Raw genomic sequence first — 25,434 nt, 5'->3', positions numbered from 1 at the left:
GTTACTTGATGATAATTAACACGATTCACCTTGGCTAAACAAAATCTGAGGAATGTTGGTTTGAATGAAGTTATATAGTTAGTTGATTTTGTATATGTAAATGTGATCGAATTGATAAGAATGTTTTTGATGCGTATGAGCATAGAAATAAATAAACTTGTGAAGCTTTGTTAATTATGTCATTGGAATTATGGTATAAAGGTGAAATCAAAAGAATTTATATTTAATATATGTAAATGCTTAATATGTGCTTATTCAATAAGATAAGTTTAATGTCATATGAGCTTACTAAGCTTTATAGCTTACTTTGTGTTATTTTTCTATGTTTTATAGTGATTCAAATGTTCGCTCGGGTTGGAAGTTAGTGGAGATCGTATCACACTATTCAATTTTTGATTTCGGTATTTATACATTTGTGACTTGGTTATATGGCATGTATAGGCTTGAGTTATATGGAAATGTGTTTGGTAATGTTGAATGTGAGTTTGGCTTGCATATAATGTAAATGTTGGTGTGTATTTGGTCATTTAAGTTGACTTAATCCATAAGTTTTATAAGCGATATATGATGTATATATATATATCCTTGTGTTTTGGCATGTTTGGTATGGTATAGGGATGATGAATTGGTATATTTTGTGGCATGAATTAGATGATAAAATGGTGAGAACATACATATGGAAGATAAGTGAAAAATGTAGGTTATGACATATTGATGTGGTATGTTTATGGTTATAATTTGAGTAGTGAAATGGTTGAAGATGAAATGGCATGATTTTTATATGAACTGGCATGTTTTTGCTGCCTATAAGTGCATTAAAATGGTATGAAATGATTTGGTTTAGGTATGCTTGAGGGTGAGAAATGCGGCTTAAACCAAGCCTAATTTCACCCCCACATGGTTGAGCACACGAGCGTGTGTCTCGACCGTGTGTCTGTTGTAACTTAATTAAACAAGTCAATGAGTTACACGGCTTAGGCACATGGGCGTGTCCACTAACCGTGTGTGGCACACGGGCTGGCATATGGGCGTGTGGTCGGCCGTGTGACCAAGTCAATATACCCTTTAGATTTCACACGGCCATGGCATATGGGCATGTCTCCGGCTGTGTGATGCAAGTCAGTATGTATGCCCTATTTCCACATGGCTTACGATACAGGCATGTGATTCCTATATGCAAGAAAATTTTATAAGTTTCCCAAAGTTTCCAAATGTTATTAGTGTAGTCCCAAACCTCTTTCAATAATGTTTTAAGGTCTCGTTGAGCCTTATAAGGGACAATGTGATTATGTTTGATTGATGTTTATGTGATAACAGCTTTATGTTCAAGAAATGTATGTTATATGTTGTGATTTGATTAGTAATGCCTCGTAACCCTATTCCGGTGACGGATACGGGTTAGAGGTATTACAGTGTCAGTGCATTTCGACCCTTAGCTAGGCCTAGGTGGGGGTACTTAAGTTTCTGTATCCATGGCCATGTGCTCTGCTGATAAACTGTAATTTATACATATTTTTATCCCATGCTTAGCACATTTATGGATGATTTCTCCTTAGATTTGGTGAATTCAATGCTCCTAATTCTTTAATTTCATGTTTTATACTTAGGTGAGCATAGGAGAACAAAAAAGAGCTAGAAACGGGCCAAAAAAAGGAGAGAATGAACCCACGTGAGAAATCAACACGGCTTGGACTTCCTCACACGGGCGTGTCACACGGCCTTGTCCATTTGGCAGGATCGAAGCATGACTTACACGGGTAGACTACACGTCCGTGCCTATTCAACAGCTTTGACCACGGGCTGGAGTAATCGCACACGGGTGTGTCACAAGGGCGTGCCCCTCCCGAGCCCAAGTATAGTCCTACTCGGAAAAATGCCACTTTTAAGGGCTCTTAGGCATTCTAAAGCCTATTTAAACACCTGAGGAGGCACTTAGAAGAGAGACACGGAGTAGGAGGCAAGAAATTACTCAAGGGAAGATGATTGGTCCATCTCAGAAGCCGGATTCATCATCAAGACTGAAGATCTCCCTTCAATTTCCATTCAGGGGTTTTGGCTTTTCTTTATGTTTTGTATTCATTATTCTTCTGAGATGTTTTCTTTTATAATTATGAACTAAACCCCCTAAATACCTAAGGGGAATGAAACCTAAGACGGATCTTGTTTTTATTATCTGAATTGTATGATAAATATTTGACTTGTTCTTAATTATGTGTTCTTATTTCTTGTTATAATATTCTAGGATATTGATTCAAGTTAATGCTCTTATTCAAAGGAGGAATAGACTCTGTCTAAGAGTAAATTTTTTGTAATTAAGCGGAGTCGATTGCACGCCTAGAGATAGGGTGATAAGATTTTGCCGGATTAGGGTGAAACCTAATAAGAGGATCCATAGATCGAGTTAATGCAACACTAGTGCGTTAATTAGAAAGAGATTTCAATTAATCAATCTAGGGTTAGACGTTATTAGTCTCGAGAGAGATAATAATATAACTTAGAGATTTCTACAGATCAAGTCAAATGAATAAATCGTCTAATTCAGAGTCAAATAACAAGTGAAGTCTAGGTGGATTTTTCCTTGGGTATTGTCTTAATCAATCGAGTTTTCCCAAAAGCTTTTTCCCAATTTTCTGTTTGTGCACCCTTAGTTTAGTTAATTAGTCTATATAAACAAATCCCTTAATTTTTAGGTTAGATAATAAAAAGAAAGTAATTACTAGTACTCTTGGTTCCTTTGGGTTCGACAATCCGGTCTTGCTAAAGTTATACTACTGTTCGATAGGTACACTTGCCTTTATTGTGATAATAGTTAGTTTCAAGAACGATTAATCATAAATCTTTAAAACCTGTCGCGAATATCACGTACCACGTTTTTGGGATAGACCCTGTCTAAGAGTAAATTTGTCGTAATTAAGTGGAGTCGATTGCACACTTAGAGATAGGGTGATAAGATTTTGCCGGATTAGGGTGAAACCTAATAACGGGATCTATAGATCGAGTTAATGCAACACTAGGGCATTAATTAGAAAGAGATTTCAATTAATCAACCTAGGGTTAGACGTTATTAGTCTCGAGAGAGATAATAATATAACTTAGGGATTTCTACGGATCAAGTCAAATGAATAAATCGTCTGATTCAGAGTCAAATAACAAGTGAAGTCTAGGTGGATTTTTCCTTGGGTATTGTCTTAATCAATCGAGTTTTCCCAAAAGCTTTTTCCCAATTTTCTGTCTGTGCACCCTTAGTTTAGTTAATTAGTCTAGATAAACAAATCTCCTAATTTTTAGGTTAGATAATAAAAAGAAAGTAATTACTAGTACTCTTGGTTCCTTTGGGTTTGATAATTCGGTCTTGCTAAAGCTATACTACTGTTCAATAGGTACACTTCCTTCATCGTGATAATAGTTAGTTTCAAGAATGATTAATTATAAATCTTTAAAACCTGCCGCAAATATCACGTACCAAGTTTTTGGCGCCGTTACTGGGGAACTAAGATATTAGGAACACTTGATTTTTATTACTTTAGCCATTTTACTTTATTTACAATTTAAATTTTTATTTTCTTTTCTAATTTTTTCTATTATTCGTTCCTGGCAGGTTTTTATAGTATATGACTAGAAGAAACCCGTCAGGACCATTACTGTTTGATAGTGAGATCGATCGTACAGTTTGTAGAAACCGAAGAGAAATAAGGCAAAGCTCGCGATACACAGAGGAAGAGCAAGAGGACAATATTTCAACCACAACCGAGGAGATGGCTAAAAACCAAGAAAATCTGCTACCTCCTGCAATTGCTGCTAATCAGAATCCTGCTCCACATACTATATATGATTATGCTAAACCTTCTTTAACAGGAACTGAATCAAGCATAGTTAGGCCTACTGTTGCTACAAATAATTTTGAACTGAAACCTAACACCATTCAAATGATCCAACAATTTTTCAGTTTGATGGTTTCTAGGACAAGGATCCCAACTCTCACTTGGAAAATTTCTTAGAGTTTTGCGACACTTTTAAAATCAATAGCATTTCTGATGATGTCATTCGCCTTCGGTTATTTCCTTTTTCTTGCGGAACAAAGCTAAACAATGGTTGAACTCATTGCTACGAGGGTCAATCACTACTTGGGAACAAATAACCGAAAAGTTTTTATTAAAATATTTTCCACCTGCTAAAATAGCTAAATTACGTAATGATATCTCCTCTTTTGTGTAGATGGATTTAGAAACACTCTACGATGCATGGGAGAGATACAAGGACCTTTTGCGAAGATGCCCTCACCATGGGTTACCACTATGGCTACAGGTTCAAACGTTTCATAATGGCCTGAATCCTTTGACTCGACAGATGATTGGCGCAGCCACTGGTGGAACTATCAATAATAAGACACTTGAGGATGCTTATGAATTTATAGAAGAGATGTCACTGAATAATTATGAGTGGCAAGTTATAAGGACAAAACCAACGAAAACAGCCGGCGTTTTTAACGTCAATTCGGTCACCATTCTCTCTAATCAGGTAAAACTTTTGACCAGAAAAATTGATGATTTTCTTGGTTCTTCACAATTTCACCCAGAAATGCAATGTGAAGCAAATGAAGGTGGATCAAGCAACTCAGGCTACTCATCCTATGGCCACAACATGGAGAACGAGTAGTTAAATTACATGGGTAATAATCCTCGATCTCAAAATAATCCTTATAGTAACACTTACAATGCAGGTTGGAGGAACCACCCAAAGTTTTCATGAGGAGGATAGGGAAATCAGAGACCACCACCACCTCCAGGCTTCCAACAATCACCCTACCAACAAGAGAAAAAATCGAACCTTGAAGAAATGCTAACAAAATTCATCTCGGTGTTAGAAAATCATTTTTAGAATACCGAGACAGCACTTAAAATCAACAAGCGTCGATCCAAGGGCTCGAAACTCAGATAAGTCAGCTCGTTAAATTGATATTTGATAGACCACAAGGTAGCCTGCCAAGTAACACTGAATCTAACCCAAGAGAGCAAATCAATGCAATTACCATTCAAGATGAGGAAGGGTTAGTTGCACCTGAACCTGAACCGAGGCAAGAAACTGTGCTAGGTAAAGGTAAAGGGGTGGTGGACCACAATAACTAGAAATCGATAAGTAAAGAATACAAACCTCGTGTGCCATACCCAAACGCGACAAGGAAAGACCGCACAGAAGAATAATTCAGTAAATTCCTTAAATTATTAAATAAGTTACATATTAACTTACCGTTTATCGAAGCTCTTTCACAGATGCCAAACGCAGTCAAATTCTTAAAGCAGCTTTTAACAAATAAGTGAAAGTTGGATGAGGCATCGCATGTGGAGCTAAATGCAGTTTGCTCAACCATACTACAGAATAAGTTGGCCAACAAATTAAAAGATCCAGGGAGTTTTACGATTCCCTGTTTAATTAGTAGCCTAGATGTTAATAATGTTTTGGCTGATTTGGGGGCTAGTATCAATGTCATGCCTTACAAAATGTTTAAGCATCTAGGTTTTGGGAAACCCAAACAAACTAGGATGAGTATTCAATCAGCCAATAAAATAATCAGATTGCCTAGGGGGATTATTAAAGATGTACTCGTTAAAATTGACAAATTTATATTCCCAGCTGATTTCGTTGTTCTAGACATAGAAGAGGATAGTAACGTTCCTTTAATTTTAGGGAGGCCCTTTTTAGCAACCGCTAGAACAATAATCGATGTTGGTACAAGTGAACTCACACTTCGTGTGGGAGACAAAACAATCACCCTTCAAGCTCGTAATACGAACAACACATCAAAAATTTAAGGTGGTTGTATAAATCATTCTACTGAAATTGACCATATGGTGCAACCTATTTTGCAGGAAATAAGTTCAAAGAACCTACATGAGCCATGTTCAAGCAACAACAAAGGACCTATCTATGAAGAACGTAGGCTACAAATTGAAGAACTAGATGAATGGCGGACATATAAACCGAGGACACACGATAAACCAAAACCACACCATGACGAGCTCAATATCGCACCAAATCAACTTAAAGTAGAGACAAAGTACTACTAGATCCAGCAGACCCTCGTATTGCCACTTCTGAACCTAACGGATCAATCCCTCTTACGGTACTCAGCATTTTCCCATATTGTACAGTCGAAGTAATTCATCCCAAATTAAGCACTTTTAAGGTAAACAATACTCGTCTTAAACCTTATGTTGATAAAATTGATAGCAGGGATGAGGAGTGTAAACTCCTCGCACCACCATGACCATATACCAGAAAGGTAAGTCGAGCTTAGACTATAAATAAGCGCTTCTCGGGAGGCAACCTGAGCACTAACAATATTGGCCTCTTTAAAATTTTAGTTTTTAACATCTAATCATTAACTGATTTATTGAAACACAGGTTTTATAATCCACAAGGCCGGGCACACGGGCGTGCCTTAGGCCGTGCTCACATCACGGGAGGAGACACGGCCGTGCAAAAATAGGGCAAAATTTTACCTTAACACGGGATGTGATAAGTGGCCACGACCCTGGGACGTGGCGTGGGGAAGTCTGTCAAACCAACACGGGCGTATACCATGCTCGTGTCTAGAAATCGTGGTTGAAATTAAGAATTTAACACGGGCATGCGACACGTCCGTGCCCACCACCCATGCTCAAGACTGATAAAACAACACGAGTGTGCGCATTAAAACACGGGCATGGGAGAAGCTAATGAAGTAGGACACGGTCGTGCGACACGACCATGTGCACCAACACGCCCAAAGAGTAGGGGCTTGTGCGAGTCTGAAACACGCCCAAATTTAAACAATTGCAAAACACACGGGCAAAAATTAGGACACACGGGCGTGTCCCACGGCCGTGTGCCCCAAAATCTATATAAACCCCTCACTATTCATCATCCCCTTCCTCAAAATCCCTAACCCTAGCCGCTGCAACTTCACACGCCCTTACCCCCATGCCCGTGGCCGGTCGATAGCACTTCTCAGACGACCCAAGCTCCTCCCTCCACCAACATATTGCGTTTGTTTACTCTTTTCTCTCTATTTTCTTCATCTCTTTTACTAATTTTATGATTCTTATGGTGTTGTTTGGCTAATGTTTTATGAATATTCATGGTTCTCACTATAGAAATATGCTTTTAGTCTTTGCCATTATTAGTCAATGCTTTCTAGTACATTCTGTCTTTCTTATGTTCCATAGAGTCTATTTCATTCACTTTATGTTGAAAATAATCATGTTTTTCTTACGTCATTTGCTATATAAACTTCTATCATCTAGATTAAACTGCTGAGTATTGTTCAGTTGATTGGATTGGTTAACTTAACTACATTCATGATTACTTCTTGAATTAGTTAGTTTATGTTATATTCTTCATTTTTCTTGCAGATACATCATGTCCAATCGTGGTAAGAAAATCGCTATCCCCGCATCCAAGAAAAGGAAAGGAGCAGCGTCATCCTCGGGTCCTACCACGGAGATCAGGCACCATTTTCTTCAGTTCCCTTTAAAACCCCAGGAGGAGCTATTTCAAATACTACGGGCCCAACCCCTAGGTGTGGGCCGCTGCATTGACTGGACCGCGCTTGAACAAATTCAAATGGCTAACACGGTCCGAGCCCTCCTGACGACTGAACCATGAGGGCTCTTCTTTGAGATCATTGAGCCGACATACCTCAAGCTTACAATCGAACTATGCTCGACCTTTCATCTTCAAGTCGTCATGACAAACTTCGACTATCTTGGAACGGTCTAGTTCTGCCTTGGTGGTCTAGTACGCCAGTTAAGCGTACTAGAATTTGGAATTGCACTTGGGCTGTACACGGAGGAGTTCATAGATGACAATGAACTCGACACTCTCCATCGCCACATTTACTACTCTCCCTCAAAGTGGTGGAAGGGCCTCGTCCCAGCCTCAGCCACCTATGATCCTAGCTGCTCTAAGGCATCGGCCCTCGCCCCATCCCTGCGATACTTACACGCCATCTTGGCCCACACTCTGACGAGACAGTGAGAGAGTACCAGCATCATCAACACTCACGACGCCTATTTCTTATGGAGTATGGCGAACGGGCATGTCTTTGACCTTGCCTACTTCATTGCCCTCACCATTCGCCATCAGACGGAACGGCATAGGAAAAGAGTTATCTCCATTGGGCCCTATGTGACTCGATTGGCTCGGCACATTGGGCTCCTCAACACAGTGGCACAATCATCCTCCCTCCTTCTTATCGGCCAAATGTCCCATAGGACATCTCGAGCATGCTACATATGAGGATGATTGAGAAATGACGTGGCACCTACCCTCCTCAGTACCGCCTCATCCAATCCACCAAGGAGGAGGACCCAGAGGACATCCCTGATGATGTCTTTCCACGTCATGAGGATCCACCGTCTCAACCACTACCCATCCATCGTCCAGTTCATGCAGTGGCTTCATACTCTAACATCTCTGAACACCTTACTCAATTTGAGCAGTAATGTTTTCAGTGTTTTGATCACATTGATGCTACTCTTCATCAGATTTGTCAGCACCTTCACATCTCATCGCCACCACCACCTCGCGAACCATCCGGCGATGATGATGTTTAAAACTTTTTATTTATTATTTTATTCTCACTTTTATCTTTATTTATCTTCTTTAAGTACTTTTTATTTCATTTTCCTTCGATATTATTTTAATTTTAGTTTTTATAATTTTTATTGAATAATTTTTTCAGCTATTTCATTATGAGTAATTATGCTTCCTTATATTTCCTAAAGAGTTCCTAATTTTATCACAGTCATAAAGAGCTCCAAAGCTCATCATCAGATAGGAACTAAAAACTCCACTGGTAAAGGTTCTCCATGACTGCCAAGTCCTGCTCGACCACGACCATTGCTACTACCAGATATAATATTCTTTTGGCGCAGGACTTATGGACTAATGACCCTCTACCACCACTGGAGTATCCTCTTCCACTCTCATCATTGCCTTGGCCAATTATTCTTCATAACTCCAATTCAAGGAGTTCATTCATCATTCAGGAAGTTTTACTTCTCTCCCTATCTTATGATTATATATCTATATTTTTTAATATGTCTATCTTTGTACATTGAGGGCAATGTACATCTTAAGTGTAGGGGGTCTTTTATTTCATTATCAGAAATCCCTGAATTTGGTCTTGTTCTCATGTGATCTTTTCATATCACTATTAGAATGAATTTTAATTAATTTTTTATTTTTATTGATATGTCTTGAATTAAAACATAGACATTTATGCATTGATTGTTTAAACTTTAAGACATTAGGGAATCAAGCATGATAAGTTGATTTTTGAAGAATTAAAAACTTTTAGGTTACTTCCCTAAGTTTAGATATTATCTTGAATCAAAATTCACTAGTTTAAACATAAAAAAGCCATAATTTTTGTGAGATCTTGAGCCTATAGAGCATATGTTATTTATTTCATGCTCACTTTTATTATGAGTGGGTCAGTATTGATTTGTTATTCTAGAACTTGCTTGATTATGCAAGTCAAGACCACACCATTTGATTTGATATGTCGAGATGATAAAGGCACTTAGGCTTAACCCACTCACTCCATAAAAGCCTACCTTCATAATTAACCCTTAGTGAACCCTTTTGAACCTAACAAGCCATTAATTGATTTACCCTCAATATTAACCCATAACCCATTATTGTTGAAATCCCCTAATTTGATCCCTATTTTAGTCGAGACTTGATTTGAATTAATTGCTTAGCTCTGTTTTATTCTTCATTGCAATAATTAAGTTCTATGTTATTTGACTTGTTCAAAAAAATAATACTTACATACATATTAGTAGTAATTCGTCGTTTTTGAGCTTGAGTGTTAATTCCATACTCTGAGAAGAAGCTCACTTGTATTCAAATGATAATTAGTTATTTTTCTAGTTAGGTGATTTCTTCAATTCAATCTCAATTCTAACCTTTTCTTTCAGCTTGTGACCACACCCCCTAACCAAAGCCACGTTACAACCCTCTAAAGGCCTTTTTGATTGATGTATCATCTCAATATATTGTGGTGGAGACTTGATTTTCATGCAAGCCTATGGTAATAACTTTTCATATTGACTAATGAGTGCTTTATTTGATGTCTTTAAACACCTCGAGTGATTTGAGTAAATCTGTAGTGAGGATGTTAAACTCTGTGATATTTTGATCAAAAGTGATTACTTAGATGAAGGGGGACACCTATGTTTTCATGATAAATGCTCAACTTGGAATGTTTGAAACTTTGATGTACTTTTTAGTTGAATTTTCAATGTATGAATACTTATGGATTATTTTGAGATATTATTGATAGGGATTATAAATTAAGAAGAATTTATTTTGATTGTGAGTTGAGGATTTTGCTTGAGAACAAGCAAATGCTTAAGTGTGGGGGTATTTGATAAACTGTAATTTATACATATTTTTATCCCATGCTTAGCATATTTATGGATGATTTCTCCTTAGATTTGGTGAATTCAATGCTCCTAATTCTTTAATTTCATGTTTTATACTTAGGTGAGCATAGGAAAATAAAAAGAGCGAGAAACGGGCTAAAAACGAAGAAAATAGACCCACGTGGGAAATCAACACGGCCTGGACTTCCTCACACGGGCGTGTCACACGGCCATGTCCATTTGGAAGGATCGAAGCACGACTTACACGGGTAGACTACATGCCTGTACCTATTCAACACCTGAGGAGGCACTTAGAAGAGAGACACGGAGTAGGACGCAAGAAATTACTCAAGGGAAGCCGATTGGTCCATCTCAAAAGCCGGATTCATCGTCAAGACTGAAGATCTCCCTTCAATTTCCATTCAGGGGTTTTGGCTTTTCTTTATGTTTTGTATTCATTATTCTTCTGAGATGTTTTCTTTTATAATTATGAACGAAACCCCCTAAATACCTAAAGGGAATGAAACCTAAGACGGATCTTGTTTTTATTATCTGAATTGTATGATAAATATTTGACTTGTTCTTCATTATGTGTTCTTAGTTCTTGTTTTAATATTCCAGGATATTGATTCAAGTTACTTCTCTTATTCAGAGGAGGAATAGACTCTGTCTAAGACTAAATTTGTCGTAATTAAGCGGAGTCAATTGCACGCTTAGAGATAGGGTGATAAGATTTTGCTGGATTATGGTGAAACCTAATAAGGGGATCTATAGATCTAGTTAATGCAACACTAGGGCTTTAATTAGAAAGAGATTTCAATTAATCAACCTAGGGTTAGACGTTATTAGTCTCGAGAGAGATAATAATATAACTTAGGGATTTCTACGGATCAAGTCAAATGAATAAATCGTCTGATTCAGAGTCAAATAACAAGTGAAGTCTAGGTGGATTTTTCCCTGGGTATTGTCTTAATCAATCAAGTTTTCCCAAAAGCTTTTTCCCAATTGTCTCTCTGCGTACCCTTAGTTTAGTTAATTAGTCTAGATAAACAAATCCCTTAATTTTTAGGTTAGATAATAAAAAGAAAGTAATTACTAGTACTCTTGGTTCCTTTGGGTTCGACAATCCGGTCTTGCTAAAGCTATACTACTGTTTGATAGGTACACTTGCCTTCATCGTGATAATAGTTAGTTTTAAGAATGATTAATTATAAATCTTTAAAACCTGTCGTGAATATCACGTACCATCTGCTTATGTTTTGTTGCGACTGTTTAGCGAAATGTTTGATTTTGAATTTGGTCTGTTGGGCGTGTATGCTTATCTGTTTCTATCTGATTGTCTGTTGATGTGTTTATTATTTCTGTGAGATTGAATGCATTCATGCACTTGCATAAAGTGTTTTGGGGGGGATTAAGAAGAGAATGGAGACTGTTTCTAATCTAATCTGGCAGTTTTACTGCAACTTATACATACAGCGATTTAGTGTACTGTACCGCATATGCGTCAGCTTTACTGCGGACTATTATCTGATCTGGCAGTTTAAACTGTAACATGACTATACAGCGGATTACTGTATTGCACTGTACTACAAATATGCCAGTTCTGTTGCATAGTATTATCTGAGCGGCTTAGACCACGTACATGGTGTGTCGGGTTGGATGGGCCTTTTGAGGTCCTGTGTGGTGTGTTTTGGTGGGATGAGCTTAAACAGCTCTTATGGGGTGTGATCGGGGGACGGAGAGGTGTGTTGGCTGGATGGTTGGGTTTTATCACTTGACTGCATTTCATCTACATCTGTCCATGAGTTCTGATTGTAAGATTAGTTGTCTATATTTTGTTTGTCTGAACAACATTCGTGCTGAGTCTTTTGTGTTACATTGGTATGCTCTGATTATTAAGTTTTGTTGGGACGTTAGTTCCAAGTATGTTTTCTAACTCTGTGAGTATTTGAAAATCTGTTGTGCTACTGATTTGAAATTCGTAATTCTCTCTCTTGTCTTGTTTCGAACTCACACTGAGCTCGAGTAGCTCACCCTTCTTAGTGTTCCCCCTTTCAGGTACCTTTCTTGCATTCTGACGCTAAGCTCGGTATGTGGAAGTTTCAGACAGTCTCGGAGAAAAATAAATTATCAGTTTGTATTTCCAGTTTCTATTTGTTATTCGGTTTTTGGGCTGTAAGATTTTATAAAATTGTGGTACAAGCTCCGTTTCAAATTTTTATTCATTCATTTAATTCCAGTTTTATAATGAACTTAACTATAATTTTTACTGACTGAATTTAAATGATTGAATGTTTCGATTTGACGTGATAACTTGTTTTGTAAAAATTTACCTACGATCACTTCAGTGTTCAATGTAACATCCGAGATTTGGTCTAAACTTCTAGGCCGAGTCTAGGGTGTTACACAGCTTGTTTGTCAGTGGTGTCATAAATAGTTGTTTGGAGACCACAAATTCGATGAGGGAGTCTATAAATATAATTATTTGATATTTGCGAGTCAAATATAGTAGTATATTGAATTTTAATATGATAATTTTTGCTAATTAAATGAATAGTTAAGTATAAGTGGTTTGCCCCTTAAGTCAAGTGATTTTGGAAGATGAGGTATTGGGACCTCATTTCTGCAAACCGAGATATTTACGGAGTGACTATATAGGTATATTAAAGTTTGATCCAAAAATTTTAGTGATTTGATAATTAATTAAATAAAAAGGACTAAATCGTAAAAGTTGCAAAATTTAATCGCTATTAGTTTGTATGTGCTAAATAGATATAGAACCATGGTTGGATGGCTTTAAATGGTAATTTAGCCATATTGAAGATATTGGACAGTATAGTTTAAAATTATGTAAGATTAATGACATTTTGGTAATTAAAATAAAAATCAAGGTAAAAAGTAAAACAATTGTCATCATCTTCATTTTCTTTATGTTTTGGAACCGAACACCACTTTTGTAAGCTTGAGAGCTCCGACCTTGTGTATGTTCATGCATATCAAGAAAAAGATCAATCGATAGACAAACTTGAAAAAGGAAAAATTGTTTATTAGTCTTTGGAGTCGTGTTTGCTGCAGAATCAGTTTAGGTAAGTTCGTATAATAAATGAATTAATTTAGTTGCTATTTTATGATTTAATAAATATCTAAGTATATTGTATGTAGTTTTGCTTGCATGGTAAATATTAAATTTTGAAAAAGGATCTAATTGAAATGAAATTATAATTGAGGATCATGATTGAAAATGGAGAAATTATATGGTTGAATTCATGTGACAAAGAAATGCTTAAGTAATTATATTATATGAATGTGAATCACAGCATGTATGAACCTTGTGAATACTTAGGATACAAATGACATGTCATTAGGTTTATCTATTGTTTCAGGTGTTGGTCTTGGATGTCCTATCAATGGCTGAGGTCCTGCATTTGTTGTGGGTTCTCCATAGCTCATGTAAACAACATCGTGTAGCCTAACATCCCGACCCACAACTCGTGTCAGCATACCCATTTTCATAGCTTATGTTAGCATTTACAGTTACAACTCGTTTGAGCAATTACAATTATAGCTTATGTAAGCATTATTCCCGTGTATCCAATACTATTTCATTGTGGTTCATCGAGTAGAAAATAAATATACCAAATGGTTATATGAAAAATGAATACATAAAATGGTTATATGAATTGATTATATGGAAATAGATATACGAAATGATTATATGAATCAGCTATATAGAAATAGTTATATGAAATGTTTATACGAAATGTTTATATGGATATAGATATGTAAAAGGGACATTTGAAATAAAAATCTTGAAATGAAAATGCGAAATGATAAATGGTATATCAAATGTGTTTACTTGTTTATGTTTTATGACATGAAAAAGTTACACATTTTTATATATGTGAATTTACTAACCTTATGAGACCTGTGGTGTGTATAGGCAATTAAATGAATTCATGATCTTGGTTATGATTTTTATTGTGAAAGGTTTAAGTTAAGTCTTTTACTGTAAGTTAAAGCTTAGGTTCAATACGAACTTACTAAGCTTTAAGCAAGCTTACCTCATTTTGATTTTTCTTCCTTGTAGACCATTAGATACAAGCTACTGATTGGATTTCTTTTGGAGACCACACTATTTGGCAATTTATTCAGTAACTAATTGTTCAATTTGGTCTGGTTATAAGTGGCATGTATATAGGGATTTTGTATATGTATGTTATGATCATTTAGTTATGTTTTTTTCCATTTGAAATATGTAATATGTGTTTTGATGTAAATCCTTAATGGTATTTTGGTTGGTTTGGTATTTGATAGCATAAAAGTGAGTTTGAAATATAATGCATTGTTGGATTGTTGAATTGGTAGATCCATGTTAGGTTAATTGATGAAATTTAAGTAATGATTTTGGAATTTGGTGATTTATGTTAATATAGTGAAAATATAAGCATGGAAAGCTAATTTGTTTAGGTTTACATGATTGATGTTTATGTTTAAATTGTGGTGCCAAAGGAGACATATTGGTTAGGTACATAGGTTGATTATGAAATGGTATATTTGGCATGTTTTGGCACATTTTGAATAGGCTTGAATGTTGAAAAATGCATGGCTTGGAACCTAAGTTTTGGTATGTGAATTGCCTTGTGTTTGAAGGTGAATTTAGGCACACACGGTCTGCCACACGGGTGTGTGCTTCACACGATTTATGACACGACCGTGTGGTTTGTTTGATTTTAGGTGCAGGATGTTTCACACGGTCATAGGTTATTACACGGCCTTGCGACATGACCGTGTAACCCTATTTTTTTGCAACATTGAATTGTACAGGGTGTGAGGACATGGGCGTGTGGTTTAGTACCACACAGCCTCAACCTTGTCACACGGTCGTATGACCCCTGCTTATAGTTTTTCCTTTTTTTTTTGTTTTGTTTCATAATAGTCCCTAGTTGTTTCTAACTTGATTTTAGGGTTCCAAAAGCTCGATTTAAATCTCGTTTTTGTATATATGTTGTGAATGATAAATGGTTATTAATTTATGATGATTAAATAGATTTTTGTATTATGAATATGATAATCAAATTTGTTTACTGTCGTAATATCCCGTAGCCCTAATCTAGTGACAGAGACAGGTTAAGGGTGTTACATAAACCACTTCTATTAAGAGTAAGTCAACTTCTCATGAAAGAAAGTTATTGGCCACTTTTCTTGTGAAAAAACGGCTCTAATGCTACTCTATTAGCATGACACCACTTCAAAAACCATATCAAAGCTAGGAAATGCTAAAACTGGAGCATTAGTGAGTTTCTCTTTAATGAAATTGAAATTTCTCTCAACATCTTCATTCCACTAAAATATTCCTTTCATTGAAAAATAAGTAAATAGGAATCATACTTGTAACACCCCAAAATTTGTTACATTATAAAAGCAGTGATAAATCGAGATTGTGTTCTCGATAAAGTGAAATAAGGAAATTAAGGTTATAAAAGAGGAAGTTGAGTGATGTTAAAGAAGATATAATTGAGAAGCATGATGTGATGCATTAATTTAAATTAGGGACTAAATCATAAATATGTGAAAAGTTCTTGGGCCCAAGTATAAATATCTAGAATTTGAGAGTTAAAGTATAAATATGAAAAAGTTAATGGGCTAATAGTGGAAATATCTTAAGGGTGGCAGATATAGAAAAATAAGAAAAATGGATGAACAAGAACCTAATTGAATAAATATAAAAAGTATGAGGGACTAAATTATAATTTTAGCAAAATTAAGTGATGGTTCAAGAAATGAAATGCGGAGAATGTTGAAGGGTAAAATGATTATTTCTCAATCAAGATAATTATCATGAAATTATCATGATAATTAAAGGACTAGTGTTGAAATTTGATTGGTTTGAATATTTTATTATTATTTTATTTTAAAATATTTTATTATTAATTAATAGTTAAGGAAATATGAAAAAATAAAAAAGGTTCTTTCATATTTCCTTCCACCTTCTCACGCCACTTCCTTAAGGAGAAGAATGAAGTTTTCATTTCTTTACATTTAGTCATTCCACCATAAATACATCATTTTCACCTAGAATTTCAAGGAATTTCCATAACCACCAAGAGAGAAAAGTGATAAGGAGACTATGGGGAACAAGAATATTACCTTGGAGTTAAGAAAATAAAAGTTGGAGTGTAATATCTCGAAATAGGGCTTACTCAGAATAGTGGTTTCGGGACCACAAATCCGATGCAAAAATATTTATTTTATGATTATTTTGAGGTCTAGGATATGAAAACATACTCGTGTTAAAATTTCATGAAGAAATTCTAAGTATAAGGTGCCCAATTGATAATTAGAGACTAAATTGAATAAGTTGCAAAACTTGGGTTCTAAAAGCAATTTGTACAAAATTACTTTGAATTATTATTTAGTAGGTATTAAAGAGTAATTTTCCCAATTTCCAAGTTTTTGGACAAAAATAGGCATGCATGGAAAATTTTTAAAGGGTTAGAAAGGAATGGTATTTTGGTCATTTGGTAATAAACTAAATAAAAAGGGAAAATGAAAGCAAAAATCAGCCTTTTTTTTTTCTCCATGTTTCCAAAAATTGAAAGGTCTCCATACCTAGGATTGTAAACATTTTCAAGCTCAATAGTAAGTGCTCCCTAGCCCCGTTTTTAATGTTCTTTGTATTTTTAAGATCCTCATAACAAGCTCTCTCTATTTCTAACCATATTTCAAGCTAGGGTTCATTTTTAGAAATTTACCCATGCATGAGATGCTTGTGCTTTGATGATTTATAGTGGAATATGAGAGTTTAGAGGACAGTAAACAACTTCTACTAAGTAGTTTTTCATGGAAATGGCTTAAAGGACCATTTTGTAAAAGTTGTGAAAATGGATAGTAAAATGTGAAATGAAGGAAAATGTGGGCTGCTATAAGCATGAAAAATATTCGGCTAGGCTTGGGTAACCTATAAATTTCATGCATTTCATTATACAAGCCTTAGGACTAAATCATAAAAAGTGTGAAAGGTTAGGGGCAAATTGGTCATTTTGCCCAAGGGTGAGTTTAAGTAAAAAATGAACAATGTGAGGTATTAATGATTTATTTTTACTGATATAGACCCTGAGGAAACAATTCCGGAGGTCGGCCATGGAAAACGAAAGGTTTTAGAATAACCGAAATACAAACACGAAACAATTACCAAGTAAGTTCGTATAACTCAAAGTAAACTCTTAATATACTGAAAATGTTTATTCTTGAATGTATGAAAATTTAGATATTCATTGCATGATAATACATGGAATGTGGTAGTGCAAGTTAACAAGAGAATTGATGATCTCGATTGAATAAAAAGGATACCTGATGGATTTCTTGAAATGAATTGACGGTAAAAATGATCTAGCCTAGACGGTGTTCCTTTAGTGATTGAGTCTCCCGAGGAATATGTGTGATAGTGGATTTAGCCCGGACAGGTAATCCGATTTAGGATCTAAAGTTAGCCTGGACTGGTAATTCAAATTCGAGCTCATTACAGCATATGTCGTTATAAGGGATTTAGCCTGGACTGATAATCCCGACATTGCCCTATGAGTTTATATTACGGGGGATTTAGCCTGGACTGGTAATCCCGCCATAAAAGTGAGGTTTACGGAAGTGTATACTTAAAATGATCACTTGCATGATTTGACGATGAATGGGGTATCCATCGAGATTTTGAGAAATTCAACTGGATTAAAATGAGAAATGAAAATGGAAATTCTTGAATTAATGAGCTCATCTATGATTAATGCTATAATATATTGACATGAGACTAACTTGATGATTGAGTGTATGTGATAAGGAAATTATACAATACTAGTTCGAATGAATGTCTAATATGATAGTATGCTAAACAACTGGTAAGTTTACCTTCCTATTATCCGAACTTACTAAGCATGTTAATGCTTACCCCTTCTCTTTTCTCTTATCTTACAGAGCTCGGGGACTCGTGAAAATTGGAAAACAGTTGGAGTATAGATCACACTATCAACTTGTCTTGCTTGGGTATATAGAAACTTTTATTTTGTTATAATGGCATGTATAAGATTCTTGGTCATTTTGTTTTATGTGTCATTTGGCTAGCTAATGTAAGGGCTTAAAATGATATGTTTATTTATTTTGTATATGGGCATGAGATATGGCTCATGTTGAAGTTGTAAACCTACTATTTTTGCATGTTTATGCTTGAATGTTCATGAGATGGTTAATGTGATATACCATGAATGGATATGTGTATATGGCCAAATCACTTGAAGATGGTTTAGGTCATAATTGGCATGATGAATAAAATGAGCTAAGTATAAAATATGGTTTGAAAAAAGGTAACCTTAAAACAAGGAAGGTAATATCAATATAAGTTAAGAAGAGATATGATGCACCATGCATGACCTTGGCTAAGAAGGTTTTAAGGGTACATTTATACTATGATAAATGTCCAAGGAACATATTAGTATGTATGGAAGTTTGAAGGTGACCAAAGGCTTGGAATATAACCTACAAAAAGGTCCACACGGGTAGGCACACGGGCATGTGTCTAGGCCATGTGAGACATATGGTCAGTCACCATGGGCGTGTTGTACGGTCGTATGTCCCCTGCACCTAAAATTTTAGGTCAGTATACATGGTAGTAAACACAGGGGCAGAGACACGATCATGTGTCTCAACCGTGTGAAAGACACAGCCTAGCACACGGACGTGTACCTTGGCCGTGTGCCCTTGAATGAATGATGACATCATAAACAGAATGTCCAGGTTTTAGCATACGGGCTGTGGCACGGGCGTGTCGTGGCCGTGTGAGGGACACGGGCCAGGGACACAGGCGTGTGCTCGGCCGTGTGAAAACCCCTGTAGGTTCGAAATGGAAAATAATTCCACACGGGTAAAGGACACGGGCGTGTCCCAAGCACATAGGCGTGTAAGGCTTAAACCTAATAGTTTTTTAAAAAAGTTTCTTAAGTTCTCGGTTTAGTCTCGGACCGCTTTTAACTCATGTTTTGAACTTTGTAGGTCCATAATAGGAATAATATGATTTTGGTTTCATTAGTTTTAAATTAAAATGATATTTTATAACCCGTTTTTCTCGGAATGTCCATGTTTGTGTACGGTAATGCTTTGTACCTTGTCTTGGTCTTAGGTATGGGTAAAGGGTGTTACATGGAGAATAAAAAAAACAAGTTAAAGTTTGAAATCAATAAGACAAGGTAAGAACATCAAGATTTCAATATTTTTTTAAGTTTGATATTGTTGAAAAAACATGAAAATGATGTTAAAGTAGAATGTGTTAGTGAAGGGAAATCAGAGGAAGTGATGGAAAATATTGTAGAAAAAGGACAGGAGAGTGTTACAAACTTGGTTATCAACATTTTGCACTAAAATAGTTTTGGACAGCAATAGTAGTCTAACTTTGAAAGCTCAAATTTAGAAATTGATTTAGACGTTGAATCAAATAAGAAATTAAACCTTATTGAGTCTAGTTTTGTATGGAAAAAACAGTGAAAGAAACGAAATTGTATATTTTGAGATATATTAGTTTTTGTGGGACAAGGTCGGAATGGATTTGGGTTCCCCTGTTTTGACTTTGGAAAATCATCAAAAATTGTACAAAAATTATTAGGGCCTAAAATTTATATTTTTAAAAGAAATAAACAGAAACATCATTCGAACCTCGTACTAAGAGATAATTAAATTTTAGTAAAGAAAGGACGAAACTATTAAGTAGCAGAATAGGGGAAATTGTGAAGAATTGGATAAAGTAGAAATTCTGAAATTTTATAGCTCAAGATATAAATAATTTAGTGACTATGACACAAGTGGACAACTTTAATAGGAACACATAACTAAATAGTGGAATTATGGTTAATGTTACATATAAGCATATTATACTAAAAGCTAAAGATACTAATAGGATGTGGAATGGGGAGGAGGAGGAGGAAAAGAAAAGAAAAGAAAATTTAATAAAAAAATATGAAATGAATTTGAAATGTTACGAAAATGTTATAAGTGATGAATGATTAATACTTGTGAGAATTTTTAAACGAATTGATAAAATAATAAGTGAATAATTATTAATTGATGTGATATGGAAATCTTGAATAAAAGTTATGAAGAATTAAATTGATTGGAACAATTTAGAAATAAATATGAAAGATACATAAAATGGTAAACTATTTTAGAAAGTGCAAGTCCTCCAATGGACTTAACTGTAAAACTTTGATAATTATGTTAATTTTATAACGTTGACTATCTTTGATTGAATATCATATTTTATTATGTAGACTTAAGATTAAAAATAGGCATATGTTAATGATATGTGTAATATAGTATAACATGTGAAACAGAGTGCTCATCGTGATGACGGAGAAACCACGTTGTGGTGAGAAACCCTTGACATTGTGACGTCACTCTAAAATTTTGAAACTCTTACATTTTAGTCATTGTTCCTTCTTAAACTATTTTGAGAGTTATATAATAAGCTCGTATAAGACTCATAAATTATTAAGACATATCGAAAGCATAAATTGATCAAACTGATTAAATATATACTAAAAATAAAAACGAATTTGATTGTTGTTGCTTCGGCAACAAATGTAACAACTCGATATCTTAACCCAACGATCAGGTCGGGTATATGAGTGTTACAATGCTCATGCTGAAATGGTGAATAAATTATAAACCTTAAACCACTCTTTAATACCTTTCACTTTATCCTTTTTAATATGAACACCATCAGCACTAACACTGAACCCCAATAATAACAACTCTGAAGTTATAATGCTACATTTCTTAAAATTAGCATAGTGTTTGTTCTGCTGTAAGACCGTCAATACCTCTCGCAAATGTTGGATGTTGTCTTTTTTTAGTATATCTATGGATCAATATATCATCGTGTACACTACAACAATGTTTCTTATAAATTATCGTAATATTTTGTTCATGTGTTACATAAAAGCATTGGGTGCATTGATAAGCCAAAAGACATAACAAAACACTTGAAAGGTCCATCTCGTGTCTTCAAAGTTGTCTTCCATTGATTTTTTAGCTAAATTCTAATATGATGGCACCCGATAGGAATATCTATCTTTAAAAAATAATTAATTTATTCAATTGATCCAACAAATCATCAAACTGAGGAAATAGAGATTTGTGCCCTATTGTGATTTGTTAATAGTTTTATTATCTACACATGTTCACGAATTACCAATTTTAGTTCTCAACAAGACTAAAACTAAGCAAGGGCTTGTAATCTCTTAGATGTGTCCTTTCTGTAACAACTTCTTTACTCTCTCGTAAAATCTCACTCTCCTTTGGAATCATTTGGTAATGCAGTAAATTCGACAAACTTGTCCCAAAAAGTGTTAGTTTTAATTAATCATGCTTTCGATATAACAATATTTAAGATTAAATTTATATTTTTTCCTTAAGTCATTTAATGAAAATCAATTGATATTATTTTAAAATATTTTCAAGTCTTAAATTAACTAAAAAATACTTATTTATAATATTTTGATTCATATATTATCTGAAATGTAAAATCTATAACTCTCTTTAGAAGTTATCCTAAAGTCAATGAGAGTGCTCAATTTGAAATTTATAGGCATCCTTTAGCCAACAACTCAGCCCAAGCATAAATTATAATGTTGAGGTTAATTTGGGTATTGCATACTATTAATTATTTATTATGATGAGTACAAGAGAGTTAGAGAATGAAATCCGATGATGTTTTTTTAGTAAGCATCCAATTGAATCAAGTTGACTCGATAAAAAAATTCAAGTTATTTAAGTTGATGAGACATATTTTATTATCATAATTCGATTTGAATATTTTTCTAATCAAGTAAAGTAAAATGAAATTCGAGTTGAATCGAATGAATTTATTTGAGTTAAATTAAAGAAATTAAACAAGTCGATTTGAAATTTTGTTGGCAATGTGGCTAAATTCCTAGCTAGCACATAAATTTGTTGACAAGTCAAGTTTGCTCATTTTCAAAATTAATAGATATTGAATGGGTGTTTAAACCATTTTATTGTTCAAGTTATTCGAATATTGTTCAAATTGCAAAATTTAACTTGACTTGAACTCAAAAAATTGAATTACTTATTTAAGTTGATTCAAAAATCTAATAGCTCGATTTGATTAATTTAAAATTTAAACTTTTTTAGTCCAATTGAGTTTTGTTTACCACTATTTCAGATTTTGGATCTTCTCTTAATATAAAAAATTACAAAAGAAAATTTAGGTGATGATGTGGCATAACTTTATAGCACCATATCATCATGCCTTGACAAAATTATAAAAAAGATTTTTTCAAATTTTAAAATTAAAGTAAACAAAGAAATGAAGATCCAATATGAAAAAAAGGGGTAAAATTAAGAAGTAAATATGGTAAATAAATATGTAATTTAGAGTGAAGCGCAAGCATATTAGTAGTTCTGTGTTATAATCTACTTCAATAAAAGACAAATTACAAAGTAATAAACTGATGTGATTTTATTTTTAGCACAAAAGCGTTTATCAAACTAAACCTTAAATTAGATTTAAAACTAATATCTTCACAACACCTAACGTTCTAGAACTTACCACAATGTCCAAAGTAACAATGCCTAAATTTTTCTACTTGCTTCTTGTTGAAGAAATGTTCAATTTTTGGATGGTGGCTACATAAAACTTTGGCCCAATCTTTTGGGCCCAATACCCTGCTCTCATTCTTAGATTTCCTTACCCCGAACAATCGCAAGCGCTAATGAAATTATAAAAACATCATGTTTTCTATTTATTTTTTTAATTATTAATTAAAGATAATATGATGTTTTTTTTAACTTTTTTCATATCAAATAATTATCTTTATATTTAAAAAACTTTACAAATAATTATTTTTATAAGCATATTATTATGTTTCTTTCAATTAATGATATTTGTAATAATTATTTAATTTTATATATAAAAAAATAAAAATAAAAATAAAATATCATCAAAACATTAATTAAAAATGGTAATGAAACTCTAATTTATTAAAATAATTAAAAGTATATAAAATTAATGAAAAATTATAAAACTTACAAAAAAAAATAATAAAACTCTAATTAAGTGGGAAAAGATGTAAACATTTTAAAAACTAATAAAAATAGTCTAACTAAATTATTTTTGGAAGTCTTTTTTTTGAATAAAAATCAACTAGATATTTATTATAATTAAATTAAAGAAAAAAATAAGCTGTTTCCCAAAAGCTAGGCTCAAGCCTGCTAAAACAACCTATTGCAAAATCGGACCTTACTATTTCGTTATCAGTGAACACCCCCTAAAAACATTAAAGCAAAAGACAAAGCAATAAATGAAAAAGGAGAAAAGGAAACCGAATATCTACCCCAGTCGATATCAACAGCTGGACACCATAACTCTATCGTCTCTTCACATCGCTTGTCCTATCTATTCTAACGATAGCTATTTCTAAAACATTTTCTTTACTTGCTATCTGTTTTGTTTTATTTCTCCACGAAACCGCCTCAGTCTGGGTTCCTCAACCATCATCCTTCCGGAGTAGATTGATTGAGATTCGAAACTACTCTCATCAGGTGCAAGTCATCTCCCTTTTCTAAAGCTTATTGCGCAAGTTTATAGACATAAACATTTTCTGACCTATGAATAAACGGAAAATTAATTTCTTGAAAACGAGATTTTTTTGCTTTGAATATCTCAAATAATAGCCCCAATAACTGATTTATCTGGTTTTGTTGTTTGGCATTTCTTGATGATTGTTCGTGAGTCCCCCATGATTGTCGCTGAGAGTATACCCATTGAGATTCCTAACATTATGGCCTGTAATCCTGCATATGCTTCTGCTGCAAATGAAGATGAAACGTTATTATTAAGGACAGTTTTCAATGCTAGAATCTCACCTATCAGGCCCCGAACCACCAGACTCGAAGTCGATTTGGAGTTTTTTTTTTGTCAAAAGCTGCATCAAACTAAATCATCACCCTCGTATTCTCTTCTTGTTGTCTGTGGCTTCTATCCATATGTAAGGTAATCTTCCTTTCTCCTAAACCATCTAACTCTGCCATATACCTTTATATTCTCTGTGAAAATTCCCTTCCTGTCGTGCTCTTCCTCTCATGTACTAGTTGATTCTTTGAACTCCAGATTAACTATAAAGCACAGCAAAAAAGTCAGCACTATTTACAAGTACCCCTCTTGAAAACCTAGGTAAGCCATTCTCAAAAGCTTTGAATCATTTATTTATGACCCAAAAGAGGTTTAAATTTTACCAGACCTCTATTATTGTGGGGATTGTCGAAAGACATGATAACTATCTTCTTCCTAAGTACCACAGTGAGGACATATAGTATTTGTGGCCACTCGTTTATGTATGAGATTTACTAGGGGAGGGATGTAATTCTAGGAAATTCGTCATATTGTGATTGTAATTTTTTATGGTAGCTGTAGATTCCATAGTTTCTTGTAGAAGTCCTTGATTTCAGCCTGTATTAAGTAATTATTAGGACATCTTGTAATAGTTTATAAGCACTTCGAACTGAGAATTCACTAGAGGGTTCTCCTTCCCACATTTGGAAGTCGTCGTGAATTGTTTCCGCTAGAGGAATCTGTAAAATTTTCTGAGCTATATCTGCTGGAAAGGTACTGTTTATTAAATCCGCCTTCCAAGTACTATTTGTGGTATCAATTAGATCTGAAACTAATTTGATTTCTTCATTTTTGTTTTTGTTGTTCCATTCATCTGTATCAATTCTCAGAATCCATTGATCGTCCCAAACAAAGATCCCATTCCCTTTACCTACCCTCCGGTACAACCCATTTTGCAATAGACCCTTTGCTGCCTAAACACTCTTCCAAGTAAACAAAGGTAGATTCCCTAGCTGTGCATTAATAAAATTTGAGTGCAGATAGTATTTAGCTTTGAGAACCCTAGCTAACAAAGAATTTGGATAATTAATAAGACGCCAGCCTTGCTTGGCTAATAGCACAATATTAAACTGA

At 34.5% G+C, this 25,434-nt stretch overlaps 1 long non-coding RNA gene and 1 other non-coding gene across 2 annotated transcripts; one reads left to right on the top strand and one right to left on the bottom strand.

Annotated features, from left to right (window-relative positions):
• Positions 1-4,182: 4,182 nt before the first annotated feature.
• LOC121210744 (small nucleolar RNA R71) lies at positions 4,183-4,289 on the bottom strand. The gene has a single exon (XR_005905858.1). It is a non-coding gene; the product is annotated as a small nucleolar RNA R71 (small nucleolar RNA).
• Positions 4,290-23,665: 19,376 nt separating this feature from the next.
• LOC107901618 (uncharacterized) lies at positions 23,666-25,089 on the top strand. The gene is made up of 2 exons (XR_001685326.2): positions 23,666-24,462; positions 24,580-25,089. It is a non-coding gene; the product is annotated as an uncharacterized lncRNA (long non-coding RNA).
• The last annotated feature ends 345 nt before the right edge of the window (positions 25,090-25,434 follow it).

Source organism: Gossypium hirsutum, chromosome A11, assembly GCF_007990345.1.
Source record: "Gossypium hirsutum isolate 1008001.06 chromosome A11, Gossypium_hirsutum_v2.1, whole genome shotgun sequence".
Lineage (NCBI taxonomy): Eukaryota > Viridiplantae > Streptophyta > Magnoliopsida > Malvales > Malvaceae > Gossypium > Gossypium hirsutum.
Note: the sequence above shows the minus strand (reverse complement) of the source record. Positions and strands in the feature narration are given on the sequence as shown.